Source organism: Octopus sinensis, unplaced genomic scaffold (genome assembly GCF_006345805.1).
Source record: "Octopus sinensis unplaced genomic scaffold, ASM634580v1 Contig18751, whole genome shotgun sequence".
Taxonomy (NCBI): Eukaryota; Metazoa; Mollusca; class Cephalopoda; order Octopoda; family Octopodidae; genus Octopus; species Octopus sinensis.
Window position 1 is genome coordinate 156,510 of NW_021835998.1, and position 14,649 is coordinate 171,158.

The window sequence follows — 14,649 nt, forward strand, 5'->3', positions numbered from 1 at the left end:
AATCTTCAAACAAATAAATAAACAAAAATATTAAACAATAAAACATTAATAGCGAGATAAAATGAAATAAAAATTAACAACCAAATACACAACAAAAGAAAAAAAACATTAATAACACGTGATAATTTATTTCAATTAATTCGATAAATTTCGAACATTTAAAAAATTATATAAATAACATTTAATATTGTCAGTCATTTTGAATTCAATTAGGTTTATTCTATAAGTTTTTAAATATAAATTGGAATTTTGAATAATTATTTTTTAATTGTGATAAAAAATCATACTATAAAGGCTATTTTTAATTTAAAATTCCATTTTTAATGCTAATTTAAAGTGCTTTCAAAACATTTATTAATGTCACTCATAAAATGGAACCTTTATTAATAAAAAGGAACTAATTAACTAAGCAATTTTTCTAAGTCCAGCGCCTCTCGCTTACTAAACGTCAGGAAAGGGCGAGCATCAAACGAGACACTCTCCAGAGTCCTCTTAAGAACAGTTGACTTTATGTAAGCCTGTAAAGACTTATCTACACCCAACTGTCTTAAGTACCGCTTTTGGTATTTTGTGACCAGTCCATCCCATGTCATCCTTCACATTTATTTGGGTAGCACCCAGACCATACTTAGCCGACACATAGCCTTTTATGGTCCCTAGGTGTGTACCACGCGCTTTTTAAGCAGCAAAGATGGCAGCCTTCCTTTGGGATACACTGGACCCACTCCACAAGGTGTCGTGCATCTTAGTAAGAATCTCATTAAATGGTAATAAATTAAATTAATTCAAATAAAATATTTTGCAATCCATATAGTATTTTTTACAGCCTATACGGATTCCAGTCATCGAGATTTACAGCTGATATGCTGTGATGACATCGATGGTTTTGTGCAATACATCAAAAGCACGAAGGGGTCACTGGCATCTAAGACATAAATATGTTCTAGGCCTTTAGCTTTATACACAGAGGGAGACTTCACAATACTTTGGAAAATTTGGTTGAGGGGGACAGTGTCAGAATGATCCGTCTATTACTCAGAGTGTACGTCTTGGTAATCAGAGGTTTCTTCCTATTTGAGACAACGTTGTAGTACCGCGGGGAGATTCCTAGTCATCAATACTTTTTGTGACATATTTGAAGGCGGCACTCAGAGAATTCAGACTATTGATTGGCAATAACTTACAATTCAGCAAAAAATTGAATTTTTCGCTGTCACAGAATTGCTGATAAATTTTCTCAATTGTTTCGAAAATTTGAAAAGGATATTTCGAAGATGCACGCCAAAATTTTCGCATAAAATAAACGTGTCAATTCATTTACAAAAACTTTAAAACAGCTTCATATCCGGATCTTGATGAGAAGTTTGTTGAGTGGATGAATTGATTGGAATCAAAAGGTCTCATTCAAGCAAATTAATTCTGAACTTACAAAAATTTTATAGCGCAATTTGTTGACGATTCAATCCGAAATCTTATTGTCGAAAGGGAAAATTTTATGTTTTTTATTTGTGATGCTGCCAGGTATATGAAGGCCGGTATTGTTTTAATCCATTTACGATTTAGCCGGGAAAATTTTGACCATCTATGTTGTAATCTTTTCCATATTAATTGCGAAGCCTATATTTTACATAATTTTTCAATGGGAGGTCAGAAAATCTTATCCAGGAGTTGATGGCCCTCTTGGCTGAAGAGTATGCCCTGGATACTGGAATTCAGCCGTCGTGGGTTCGAATCCAGAAGAGGCTACTTTGGAGTCGGGGTTAATCTCGTCGAAGTTCCTTTGCCCGTGAGGTGACGAGTACATCTGGCACGACACAGTATGTCAAAAAGGGATCTCCTTCCTATCCGGCCTTAGAAAGGCGTTACGTGGTCCACCAAATTCACTTGGAGATTTCGACTGGATTTGGAAACGCCGAGGGGGCACCTAATGCTCACCGAAAAAGGACCAATAGCTCTCCTACCCCCTGGGACATCGTCGTCGCAGGACGATGCACTTTGCATAGGATTGAACCTTTCCGGAGGATCTCCGTCGAAGTGCGTCGGGATCACACGCTAATTAGTTTGGTCTTAACTGTGGTCTTGGTGTTTAATAAATAAATAAATGACGTGGCTGAAGACTAAGCTATGGATAATGGATTTGGACAGTCGTGAGTTCGATTCCGAAGGAGGCCAGTTTTCATCCTGGGGCCAATTCTCGTTATCGTTCCCCTGCCCATGAGGCAACGAGTACTTCTGGCACGACACAGTTGGAAATAGGGATCTCTTACCTTCCGGTCTTAGCGTGGCGTTATGGGGTCCACCATGTCAGTTGGAAAATTCCATTCGGATATGGCAACGCTCAGGAGGCACTTAATGCCTACCGAAAAAGGACTTCTAGCTCTCAGACCCTGGGACATCGTCGTCTCAGGCCGATCATGCGGGCAGGATCGAACCTTTCAGAAGGATCTCCCTCGTTTGGATCGGCGATCACGGGAATAACTATAATTAACTGGCTTTGCCCGTATTTGGTCTTTAATAAATAAATAAATAAATAATGACGTGATAGCCAACGTACAGAATTGTCTTAAGAAGAACCAATCATTGCTGTTGTCATCGTTTTCAGTTGCTTTTCACCTGAAGAAAGACTTCATAAAATGGATGATCTGGTGCGTAGCGCCGGTTTAGGGATGGCAACAGGTCCTAGTATTATGTATTTAAACAGTTAAATATATAAATCGTTAAATATAAAAAAATTTATTGGTACTTGTGGATTTCATGCATCACGAAATAAGGCTCTAAATAAATTAATGATATTTTTTTTTGAATAATAGATCCAGGGTGCAATCATCGAGATACCAAAGATTAAGGGGTGATTCATTAACCCGAGCAATGGCATCCACGACAAGAGCGAGCAGTAATGGTCTCAAAGGATCACCCTGTTGGACGCCACAGAACGAAGAAATGAAGATTAAAAGTGATGGAAGCGAGTACGAAAGCAATATAAAAAAGGAAGCAAGTGTGGAACACGGTCTTGACATACCTCCAACAAATGCCCATGGTCCAGAGAATTGAAAGCATTAGTTACATCCAGTTTCAATAAGGCAAGGGGAATATTGGAACGAGTAGAAGCGTGAATAAAACAACGACAAGCATGGACAGAAGACTCGCAGCCGCCAGGAACACCCACACCCAACTAAATGGTGATTTTATGAAAATAAATTGGTCTCGATTTTCGAATATTCATTCTATTGCTACAATACAACAATGTGTCATACTGCGTTTCAATTTAGCTATTCGTTGCAGGGAAATCAGTACCCGCTCTTGAGGTGATTTATCACTGTCTTTTCACGAGCCCGCACAGGATCGCACCAGGTGGGAACCTGTTTTCCCATAAACCGGATAGGCTTCTGAGCGCGTTCATTTTTTCAAGAACGTTGTATGCGTGCGGGGTGAAGCAGAGGTCTATCCCTGGAACCGTCTGACTTCTGTAGAAGGGTACGGACACATTGGATGCTTTTGAGTTTTCTCCATCATAATACAATTGAAAAAAGGCAGATTTTTTTAGAATTAAAAAAGAATTTTGAAATATTAACACCCTACCGTCAATCTCCAATAAAAATATATCTCAAAAATGTCTCTGGATTATCTTATTCCTATAAAGTTGAAGAGATAATCGCAAAACTGTATGCATTATTATTTAAAATTATGGGTAATGCCCATTCGATTGGAGAAAATGTCATCCATCCTTGTTTAAATTTATTTATAAAAGATATCTTACAAAAAGATTTTCGAATATTATAAAGACTATTCCATTAATTAACGACACTATACGAAGAAGAATTAATAAAATTTCTTATGAAATTCAACAATCCTTAATTTTATTTCTCAGAGAATGCAAGTTTTCAGTCAAACTTGACGAATCAGTTGTTGTTGATAACCAGTCAATTTTTATAAATACTTTTACATTTTATAAATATTATAGGTCCTATCTCGTCTTGATAATCAGGTTTCCCAAGCCCTTGAGTTGCTGGTTAATATCAAATTCAAACCTGGTGACATATTGCGTGTCAATTTATTTATTCTTTTCGAGGGTTTCTTGGGGTGATTTATCTTTGCCATGTTACCCATTATCGTTGTCCGGTGCAGGACTACAATTTTGACGAACGGGTTGTAAGAAGAGTGTTGGTAGAATTTTTCGCCATACTTTACTCAACGACTTTGTCAAATGGACTCGAGATTCGGCAGGTTTTTCCTTCACACTAGAGCCTGTTGGCCTTTCAGGGAGTGACGGTGAGCGTCCTAACAGGGTGACTACTCTTTTTTTAAGGAAGGCAAGTCCCTGGTTTGAGATCAATTTTCGACGACACTTCTTCTGCGATAATGCTGCCAAAGACTGGCAAGAATCCGGGCTTTGCCAGGGTTTAGACTGAAGAGTCAAAGAGGATGAAATACCTGTGTATTTTGGATGCTTTTGAGTTTTCCCCTTTCGCCTTTGAAACCTCTGGAATCGTGGACAGGCTTTACTCAACTCTTCACTGATAGTCGAAAAAAACAATCGGATTTAAATTTTAGATACAACTGCGAGACGAGATGTAATTTTTGAAACAGGTGTGTTATTTGTTTATAAAATTCAAGATCAGCGTAAGAGTTTTTTCTGAAAAACTGAACACGAATTTAATTAGTAGCAGAGGATAAGATGGAATGGCAATTCCCACACAAGATGGCTATTGATATGCGTTGGAGAAGCCATGTCCGTTCCCGATGATCATTTCTCCTTCTGCTTGCCAGGTCCCCCAGTTTAATGAGGAATTTTTTAGTTCTGGGACCGAGGACTCCCGACGTCTCCACTGCGATCGGGGCAAAGATATGGCGGTGAGATAATGCACTGTATTTCTTGATTTTTAGCGTTTCGGCCAGGTTAGCTGGGGAGCCCGACTCTGTAGCTGACGTAAAGATGTTTCCGGCAGAGAAGGTGTCCGTGCAAGTTGCGTCCCAGATGAGCGACTTGCCATTTTCGAAGGGGAAAGTCGTTAGGCCGTCAGGACGTTTACCATCCTCCCGAACCAGGCCGACCGGTTCCAACTGCGATGGGAATCCAGCAGTTTCAAGGGTCCGCTTAACTATGTCGTTCAGGGCAGTGTGACGGGGAAAGCGTCCGGAGTTTTTCTGGCACGATAATGGGTGCAGTCCAAATGTGAAAGAGTTATTTAACGAATAAAAAATGCTCATGACATACTCGTGGTCAGCCCCATATTTGTCTCAGTCAGCATGCAACTAAAAAAGAGCCAAGTAAAACCAAATTTCCTTACTCGTGTTGGTGGGATTGTCTTCATTGACCACTATAGGAAAGTACTGGCAATAAAAAGAGAGGACTCGCAGCCACGCCAATGATCAAGGAAGAATCTAAGAGTATCTTGAACTAAAACCAAGTTGGTGTCGTTTCTCCGGATAGGATTAACTCAAATTTAACGCCGTTTTTTTTCTATAGGGTGTAGTGGAGGTCGGTTTTTTAAGAAAATTTTTGAAAACGGTTATTACAATAACTGGAATACCTGCAAACTTAAAACAAAAAAAATAATTCACAGTCTGAAAAACAAACAGCAATTAAATATACACTTTAAAAATCTGATTTTTAAACAATATGGCCATACAAAATACATGTTAATTTTTTCCAAGCCCCCCTTTTAACCCATTTTTAAGAACGTTGGTAAATGTTGAAAAAGCAGAATCACGGATAAACCAACATAAAACAAAAATCAACGCTTTTTGTTGACTATCAAGAAATCTATTTGATTTTGGCTTAACCATTGAAAACAATGATTAAAAATTGTACAAAAACGACTAAAATTGAGATAATAATTAGACTTTAAACTAGAAATAGAAAAATTATCAAGATTCCACATGCAATTCTCGCCTGATTTTAACCCTAACCCAACGAGGGCTTTGCTCACCCCTAGCCCTACCACAAATCCTAACCAATCTAAGCAATCCGTTCGGCTGGGTTAATTTAGTTATAAATTACTATGTATTGTTTCATATTTAAATAAAGAAAACAAGAAAACATATTAAACAAAAAAAAAAAAAACTTCACGAAATTAGCGTTTAAGGGGCATGGGTGCAAGAACCACAAAGGTCTCAATAGAACCAGACACCAGGTGATCGTGCTTCTTTATGAAAATAAGCTCACTTAAATATGTCATTCCACAGAGCCTTCATACGAACTAAGCACGTAGCAGATACAACCTCTCCTTATTTGCAGCCAGCACATGGAAATGGATTTCCTTTATTATCTACGGATCATACAAATCCATATCATTGCACTCATGATGTTCAAACTCCACAATACCCACATAATAATTAAGCAATCAAATGAGAGACTCATTCAATGCATGGAATAAATTCATAACATTTAGACGATTTTTACATTACATTGCTGCCCGCTCCCGCACTTCCTTTATTATTTAGATCTTGGTTTCAGAGAGTATAAGCAATTTGGAGTTTTTTGTGATCCGAGGTATTTATAACTTGCGAGGTCGGTCTTCCCACATAATCGTCCATCTGACTATCATCTCGAAATTTGGCTGTATTGGATTTGAAGTATTCATTTATGACATGACTCCACGGTGTTAAGCAATTTATCGTCAAGAATTATCCAATAGTTTTCATCAAAATTCTGTTTCATTTAAAATTGTATTAGGCCATTAAATATTAAGTAAGGTTCGGAACTCTCGCTTATTGAATGAGTCCAGTTCTTCTTTGCTTGTGTCCCCGGGATTGTATAGAAGGATAGGAAAAATAAACGTTTCAAATATTCTTAGACGCAGTTTTATTCAAATTTGTTTTTTATCCATTTGACCAGGACACCAATTCCTGTTGGGACCACTTAGTCGCCGTTGGGGAGAACGCGGAAATGTATTGGGAGAATATGATACGTTATTTCGACAATTATGAAAATGTGGAGGTTAGGAAAGTATTGGGAAAGAGGGTAGAGTTGAGTCAAAAAATGCACATATTGAGAAGCGTCGTTGAGCTGACCCTCCTACTCAATTGTCCATTATTGCGGTTATAACTAATGAAGGTTCCCTCCTTCTATTTTTCAATAAAATATTTTAAAATAAAAATATATTAATAAGCTCACATTGGATGACAATAAATAAACAATACGTGTGTATATTAAACGTGCATTGTGGTATGCTCTAATTTCTTTACATGTCTCATTATAAATAATCATAATATAAATGCCCTACTTGAATAATCATAATATTCTGGATTTTAAACACAATTCCAAAATTATTAAAGACAGCGAAAGTTATGTGTCCTGTCTATACATGATGTATACTCATATTACGGTAAATCCTGAAAATCAAAATAATTGTGTTAATCATGTTGAAAATACATCAATGTTGGGGCATTTAACCGTCGAATAGAAACATTAGTTCACAACTTATGTAACCCGGTTAAAATACAACCGCAAAAATACTCCAACAGCAGATTTGTAAGGTTTTTTATCAAAAAATATGTTTATCATATTTAAAATACATCAATGTTGGGTCATTTAATGAGCTAATAAAATGTTCACTCATAACTTTGTACCACTTGTAACAAAGTTATAGTCTTTTTAAAATATAAATTTCTAACGTAAGGTTTTAAAAAGAATATAATCGCACATTTTTATTATAAAATGTTCACTCATAACTTTGTGCCACTTGTAACCAAGTTATAGTCTTTTTAAAATATAAATTTCTAACGTAAGGTTTTAAAAAGAATATAATCGCACATTTTTATTATAAAATGTTCACTCATAACTTTGTGCCACTTGTAACCAAGTTATAGTCTTTTTAAAATATAAATTTCTAACGTAAGGTTTTAAAAAGAATATAATCGCACATTTTTATTATAAAATGTTCACTCATAACTTTGTACCATTTGTAACCAAGTTATAGTCTTTTTAAAATATAAATTTCTAACGTAAGGTTTTAAAAAGAATATAATCGCACATTTTTATTATAAAATGTTCACTCATAACTTTGTGCCACTTGTAACCAAGTTATAGTCTTTTTAAAATATGAATTTCTAACGTAAGGTTTTAAAATAAATACAATCGCACATTTTTATTATAAAATGTTCACTCATAACTTTGTGCCACTTGTAACCAAGTTATAGTCTTTTTAAAATATAAATTTCTAACGAAGGGTTTTAAAAAGAATACAATCGCACATGTTTACTATGTTCATTATACTCACACTTATTTACGACACAATTCTTCAAGTCGGGAACGTCGTCATTTCTTTCTGTCTATTTCAGCTGGTATTTATGCATATGCTAATAATCTCAAGTTTTCTCACTCGTCTCACACTAAGCTCATTCCACCAGGAGTATCGACGAGACCATTGCCAACATAGTAGCCCACATACATGAAGCGATGGAGTGATGCATTTTGAATTCTGCTGTTTAAATGACCACGAAGTACGCTTTTGTTCATAAAGCCCACATTTCATGCCACCCTAGATTACTTATTTAAATTATATCAATTGACAAAAATTGAGTCATATTTTAAAATATTTTTTTGGTTGAGCCTGTAGATATGTCCGTTCTTTTAGCAACCTTCTGTCAAAAACTCTTTCCGATTATTTAATAACAGTTAAAAATACAAATCTTTACAATACCTTATAGAACGGGGGTGTCAAAGATACGGCCCAAATGGCCCGCGGTAAAAGTTTAAAAGTGTATTTAAAATCATTTAACACCAAATAAAAATACAAGAATCTAGATTCTAGAATATAAATAAAAATGAAAAAATTATTACTTAAAAAATAATTAATTGTTTTTTGGATTTATATTATTCTAATTGTTTTTCTTGTCTTGTGCTGATGCCTTTTTCAACAAAACGCAAAGTTGATACAGAATGCAGATCTTTTCAAAAAAGTGGAAACTGGAATATTTCTTTGCCGATTTAAATCGGAAACCTACCTGTTTGGTCTGTAGACAAGAAATTTCAGTTGTCAAAGAATATAACATTCGACGACATTACCAAACCCACCATGCTCATGAATACAATAATTTGATGGTAAAAATTAGAAAAGAGAAGAAATTGATGTCAAGTTTCTGGAACATATTTTGTCGCAGTCCGGAAGCGTTACGGCGCCGGAAGCGTTACGCATGTAAACAAAAAAAATTAAAAATACGTAAAACAATAATAATTTCATTTGAAAAGAAAAAATATCTATAAATATTAATAAATTATGAATAAATTTTAATCATTTTATCAAGTGTGTATAATGCGTTTAGTGCAAATAACAAAAGAATCCCTACAGAAAATCAAGGAATTTCAAGAAAACCCCTGTGATCTTCTTTTGGAGGATTCATCGTCTCGGATGAAATGATTTAGGCTAGCAAAATTGGCTATGTCATTTGTTTTTGAAGGCGAAACGCCATTCATTTGGCACAATAATCTAAAATTACGTTTTTTTTGTACGGATGAAACTGAATTGAGACGCAAATTTGTTGAGGTATGTATTTGAATACAATATCAATAGGTTGAACACAATATTAATCACTTTGTCGATCTCCGAAGATATTCGGAAATTAATGACTCATTTAATTGGGTATTTGCCTTCTCTTAAACGATTAGATTCTTGTTATTGTTGATTCTTTTTCGAAATATTCCATGGTCGAGTTAGCTTATTCAAAAAGCTCCGCTGAAATTACATCTCTATTTCAAAAAGTTTTTTCTACGTGGGGCCTCCATTAATACTGCATACGGACAATGGCAAGGAATTTTGTAATGCCCATATGATTCGGCTTTGTGAAAAGTACAACATAAAGCATGTACGAGGAAGACCAAGGGCTCCCTGGATTCAAGGTCAGGTAGAAAGGTTATAATTTGACTAAATTTAAATGTTTATAGGCTCAATCAAAGTATAAAAAGGTGGATATCTTCCAAAAGTTATTCAGATGGACATTTTGGACGAGACTGCGATATTATCAAAGACATCATACACCCCTCGACAAAAAATTTGGTTATTTAATCTTTCCTGCTTTTTTTCATTTAAAAACGAATAAATTCATACTTTAAGATCCTTTAGATCTTCTAAAATAATATTTATTTTGTATTTATAATTAAAATAGATTTAAATTTTATTATTGCAAGAAATTTAAAGCATGTCGGCAATTAGGTTAGTGACATAAAAATTGGTTATAAAATTTAGTATTTAGAGATTGATCTTAATAAAAAAATATTTTTAGATATAATACTCTCGATTCGTTTATGAAAGGGAAAATAATTGCGCTATACGACTTAAATATGTCATATATTAAAATTTCTAAAGAAACCGGTGTTCCATATTCAACAGTCGTAAATTTTATCAAGAAATACAATAAAACTGGATCATATGACCGCCAACATGATTCTGGAAGACCATCAATTTGAATAATGTGCAAATTAATCATTTGGTACCCACATCAGAGGAAAATTCATCTTTAACTGCTTCTGAACTCTCTAATGAAATAGAAAAGTTTTCTGGAACACGTGTCTCGTCTCGAACCATAATACGAAATTTAAATAAAAATGGAATTTTCGCAAGAATTGCAAAGAAAAAACCACTTCTAATAAAAAAACACATGGTTTCCAGATTCGAGATCGTCCAAAAATTTCTTCAAATTTCAGACCATGATTTTAGATCAATAATCTTTCCTGATGAATGTATTTTTGAATTATTACCGATCCAAAAAAGAAAAATTGTGTATAGAAAAAAATTTGAAATGAATAAATTCGAAAATATTACTCCAACTGTCAAATTTGGAAAAGGTAAATTATGATGTAATAAAAAATTAGGGAAAGTCATGGTGTGGGGTTGTTTTTCCTATCATGGGGTAGGCGATTTGGTATTTATAGACAAAACGCTTAATTCTGCAAAATATCAATCTATTTTGACCAATAATTTGCCATATTCTGTACAAAAAATGGGGATTGTTGACTATATTTTTCAACAAGACAACGCTCCCTGCCATACATCAAAAATGATTATTCAATATTTTCGCGAAAAAAATATTAAAAAATTAGAATGGCCTTGGCAATCTCCGGATTTAAATCCGATAGAGCATTTGTGGGCTTATATGAAGGTTCAAATTAGGCAAAGAAAAAATGAGAACATTCAGGCACTGAAGGAAAATCTATTAGATATTTGGAATTCTATTCCATCAAAAACACTTGAAAATTAGTTGAGTCAATGAAAAAAAGGTGGTGGGAGATCTATTCGGCAAAAGGAGGTTATTCTACATATTAATCTCACAATAACCAAATTTTATGCCAATTAAAGTCGTTGTTTTTTCCAAATTTCTTAGACAAAATTTCAAAATTTAAATAATTAAATTAATTTTTATCAATTTTATCAGATTTTAAAATACAGTGAATACCCCCAAATTCGCCAATTCTTAGATTCGCCTTTTTAAAAAAAAAATTCTAGTTTCAATGGAAATTCGCCAATTCTGAAATTCGCCACAATTTTTTAAAATTTTTAAATAAAAAATACAAAAATATGGATAAATAATACATTTTTAAAAAGTTCTTGTTCGAGTTTGAAAAAAGACATGAATTCCGTCTGAAAAAATTGCATGGGCAGATAAAAATTATGTTCTTTCCTAAAAATGCAATAAGAATAATTCAACCAATGGACTTGGGAATTATCAAAACATTTAAAGTGCACTTTAATAGGCACCAATTATTTTATCTCACTATAATTTTGGAAACTGACAAAGTTTCGATTTATGAATCCTATAAACATTTAAATCTTAAGGACACTGTTTTTTTATAAAAATGGCTTTGGAAGACGTATGCTCGAAAACTATTGAAAATTACTTCAAAAACTGAAAATAATAGATTTTGATGAACAGTCTACAGATAAAAATTTAATTGATGAATTGATAATTAAAACAGATATTTATGATCCTATTCAAATTGAAAAATTCATTTCTATAAATTATTTAGAAGAAAATGCAATTAGCGAAGAAAGTAATTTCGATAATGAAGATCCTGAAGAACAATCTGCAGATAAAAATTTTTCCTTCAAATGAACAAACAATATTTCATCTCACTAGAAATGAGATTGGTGTAAAATTAAAAGAAATTGAGAAGTCACTAATCGAAATAGTCGAAAACGAAGATGTGCGTCTATACCATTTTTGCTTGCAGATGACATTTGAAGTTTGTAATTGTCAAATTGACTTGAAAATGGTATAGTTACTTCAATTCGAAGATTTGAGGAAAAAAATCAAAATACAAAGAGACAACAAACAGGACTGGAATATTACTTTGATAAAAAAGCATAATTCTTTGTTAAAATAAAATTAATTTTTTCAATTACGTCAATTTTGGCTGTTTTCGAATTATTAAACATTTCTACTCACATTCAAAAATTATTGATTATATTCTGAAATTCGCCATTTCTCAAATTCGCCGCAAAAAATGACGGAACCAAAAATAGCGAATTTGGGAGTATTCACTGTATATCTGAAGAAAAAATTAAATCATTCTTTCTATGAATGAAGTAAGTTGAAGATTCACCAATATTTATGTCGAGGGGTGTATTTGACTACAACAATACTGTTCATTCTACTACACGGAATATCCCATTCTACATCTTTATGGGAATGCAATTTCCAATAAGAACGAGTGATGAAGAATTAGAACAACTCTACTGTGTCACTGAAAAATTTGACGATCTAACGAATTCAAGACAAGAAACATACTCAAATATTTTACAAGCTGCGGAAAAAATGGCACAGAGACGAAGATGGAAGTACGACGAAGAACCTTTATGCATAGGAGGGGAGGTAATAATTAGGTTACAATATTTAAACATGTAATTTATTTAGACAAGAAAATGATGCGAATGTAAGGCAATATCCTTTATATGACGGATTACACATGGAAAAGTACACGATCATCGAGAGGGAAGGCGACATATGTACGCTAGAAAGTGAAAGCGGAGAAAAAATGGAGAGAATTCACATCTACCGATTAATTAAAATCGGAATGCACCCTACAAATACTTAACTTTTGTAAAGTGCGTAATAAATATAATTTTTGTTGATTTTTTTTGTTTTTCTGGTGGTTTATTATGGAATTGTGTATTGATACAAATTGAATTTTTACATATTCTTATATATTATGATGAACATATTTTCATTTTATTTTTCTATTTGCTGTTTATTTTTCATTATTCATTATTAGTATATTTATTGCTATCTCAAGTCTTTTCGTATACCAAGGAAGTCGATTTGAAAGCATTCATAAATCCTGATAAACATTATTAACAGTGATTAGTGCGTTTTCTGATTTGGTTTATGGAAATGTGCCAAAAGATTGCTCAATTTATCTGGCCATAACGTCATATTTTCTAATTATAAGATCAAAAAAGTCATATTTTTAAGTTCAAAATTCTGAAAAATCTATACGAAGAGTTCAATGTAGTTCAGATACATGGAAGAGAAAAACAATCCCCGTACACAGAGGATTGTAGAACGTTTAAATCAAATCATCACCCGAAAACTCTTCAAAATGATAGACACAGATGAAAAAAAGTGGCTGGAAATTCTCAAAAAGCAGTGTACTGTTATAACAAGCCTGTACACTCATTTTTCAAATCAGAGTCTTAAACGAATCCCCAGAGAAGGTTGGTTGTAAAAATGTACAGGAACTTGGCTAGAGGGAGCCAGAGTACCTTTGGAGGATATCATAAGATTTATTTTCTTGTGGGCCAATAACATATCATCGGTCAAAGTGTGTTCAGACAATTTGGGGTGGGCTGGGCATACGACTGTGAATTGGTTGATGTACCTTCGTGATATTTGCATACAATCACTCACATCTCGTCGAAGAAGGAAAATAGGTTAGTGTATATTTAAATAGTATTAGGAGGTGAAGGAATGATAGTCGAGATAGATGAGAGTCATTTCTCAAAACGCAAATTTAACAAAGGCCGAGTATTGCCCAAGCAATGGGTATTTGGAGGGATATGTCGAGAGACAAAAAGCTGTTTCCTTGAGATGATCCCAGACCGTACAATGGAGACTCTCTCAAATGCGATATTGAACAATGTTGAAAAAGGAACTATTTTAATATCGGACTGTTGGAAAGGATATTCTTCGGAATTCCTTGAAAGTGCAGGATATCATCATTTAACTGTGAATCACAGATACCACTTTGTCGACTCTACTACGGGAGCATACACACAACACATTGAACGGTTTGAAATTAATAATTAATTAATAGTATGTGGGGGAGCGCAAAATGGCGCAATAAGAGACAGAGAGGGACTGTCCGCAGGCATATGAATAGCTACTTCTCAGAATTTATCTGGAGGCAAGAACACAAGAAACAGGAATTTAAGAAAATTGTCAAAGCTATATCAATATGCTGGCCACCTCAGACCAAAGTGGAGGATAAATTAGTTAAATATTTAAAAAAAATTAGTAAATAATTCATTTTTTATAGTAATTAATTATAAAACACATATATTATCACTGGAAAAAATAGTATGTCGCGACCCACGCTGGCGACCATCCAACCTTCATTTTGACAGGTTATGACCTTCAGTGATGTATTTTTGACATTAATTGCGACCATCAGTTGACAGGTGATATATCGATGTATTTTTGTATTAATAAAAA